We start from the raw sequence: 1985 nt of genomic DNA, 5'->3' as shown, positions 1-1985 counted from the left end.
TACTAATCCATAAGCTTGTCTTACTGACTTGTCTGCCAATTGTAATGAGAATAAGGCAGGTTGTACCTCAATGATCCCCAATTTCTCCATTACAGAGAGTGGCATAAGGTTTATGCCTGACCCTAGATCACACAGAGCCTTGTTAAAGGTCATGGTGCCTATGGTACAGGGTATTAAGAATTTCCCAGGATCTTGTTTCTTTTGAGGTAGAGTTTACTGAACCCATGTATCAAGTTCACTAATGAGCAAGGAAGGTTCACCTTCCCAAGTCTCATTACCAAATAACTTGGCATACAGCTTCATGATGGCTCCTAGATATTGAGCAACTTGCTCTCTAGTTACATCTTCATCCTCTTCAAAGGAAGAATAATCTTCAGAGCTCATGAATGGCAGAAGGAGATTTAATAGAATCTCTATGGTCTCTATATGAGCCTCAGATTCTTTTAGGTCCTCAATAGGGAACTCTATCTTATTTGAGAGACGTCCAAGGAGGTCTTCCTCACTAGGATTTTCGTCCTTCTCCTCCCTTGTGCACTCAGCCATATTGATTACATCAATGGCCTTGCACTCTCCTTTTGGATTCTCTTCTGTATTGCTTGGGAGAATACTGGGAGGAGTTTCAATGACTTTCTTACTCAGCTGGCCCACTTGTGCCTCCAAATTTCTGATGGAGGACCTTGTTTCACTCATGAAACTTAAAGTGGCCATAGACAGATCAGAGACTAAATTTGCTAAATTAGAGGGGCTCTGCTCAGAATTCTCTGTCTGTTGCTGAGAAGATGATGGAAAAGGCTTGTTATTGCTTAGCCTGTTTCTTCCACCATTATTAAAGCCTTGTTGAGGCTTTTGTTGATCCTTCCATGAGAAAGTTAAAGCCCTGTTGAGGCTTTTGTTGATCCTTCCAGGAGAAATTTGGGTGATTTCTCCATGATGAATTATAGGTGTTCCCATAAGGTTCACCCATGTAATTTACCTCTGCTATTGCAGGGTTCTCAGGATCGTAAGCTTCTTCAGAAGCTACCTCTTTAGTATTGTTGGATGCATTTTGCCATCCATTCAGACTTTGAGAAAAAATGTTGACTTGCTGAGTCAACACTTTGTTCTGAGCCAATATGGCTTTTAGAGCATCAATTTCAAGAACTCCCTTCCTCTGAGGCGTCCCATTATTCAAAGAATTCCTCTCAGAAGTGTACATAAATTGGTTATTTGCAACCATGTCAATAAGTTCTTGAGCTTCTGCAGGCATTTTCTTTAAGTGAATGGATCCACCAGCAGAATGGTCCAATGACATTTTGGAAAACTCAGATAGACCATAATAGAATATATCTAATATAGTCCATTCTGAAAACATGTCAGAAGGACACTTTTTGGTCATCTGCTTGTATCTTTCTCAAGCTTCATAGAAGGATTCACCATCTTTTTGCTTGAAGGTCTGAACATCCACTCTAAGCTTGCTCAGCTTTTGAGGAGGAAAGAGCTCAAAATTGTTTGTTCCAATGGCAGGAATTGAGATGTTTCTTCCATCAAACTTGGGCGTTGGTTTAGTGAAATCACCAAGCATCCTCCTTGCATTATTGTTGTTGGGTTCGGCTGCCATCTCCTTCTCTTGTTCGAAAATTTCAGAAAGATTACCTCTGGATTGTTGTAATTTAGCTTCTCTTAGTTTTCTCTTTAGAGTCCTTTCAGATTCAGGATCAGCTTAAACAAGAGTTCCTTTTTCCTTATTCCTGCTCATATGAAAGAGAAGAGAAAAAGAAAAGGAAGAGGAATCCTCTATATCTGGACAAAGAGGATCCTTATTATTAGTAAAAGAAGAAAGGAATAAGAGTGGAGAATCCAATCACAAGGGTGAGGATAGAGGCAGTGATTGGAGATGAAGAGAGGTGAAGAGAAGTGTTAGTAAATAAATAAATATATAGAAGAAGAGAAGAGAGGGAGAATTCGAAAATAATTTTAAAAAAGTAGTTAATGATTTTTGAAAATTA

At 39.2% G+C, this 1985-nt stretch overlaps 1 non-coding gene across 1 annotated transcript; it reads left to right on the top strand.

Annotated features, from left to right (window-relative positions):
- The first annotated feature begins 1349 nt into the window (after positions 1-1349).
- LOC127746885 (small nucleolar RNA R71) lies at positions 1350-1453 on the top strand. Its single transcript, XR_008008697.1, has one exon. It is a non-coding gene; the product is annotated as a small nucleolar RNA R71 (small nucleolar RNA).
- The last annotated feature ends 532 nt before the right edge of the window (positions 1454-1985 follow it).

The sequence above is a fragment of the Arachis duranensis genome, chromosome 4 (assembly GCF_000817695.3).
Source record: "Arachis duranensis cultivar V14167 chromosome 4, aradu.V14167.gnm2.J7QH, whole genome shotgun sequence".
NCBI classification, from domain to species: domain Eukaryota; kingdom Viridiplantae; phylum Streptophyta; class Magnoliopsida; order Fabales; family Fabaceae; genus Arachis; species Arachis duranensis.
This window is presented reverse-complemented; position numbering and strand designations above follow the sequence as displayed.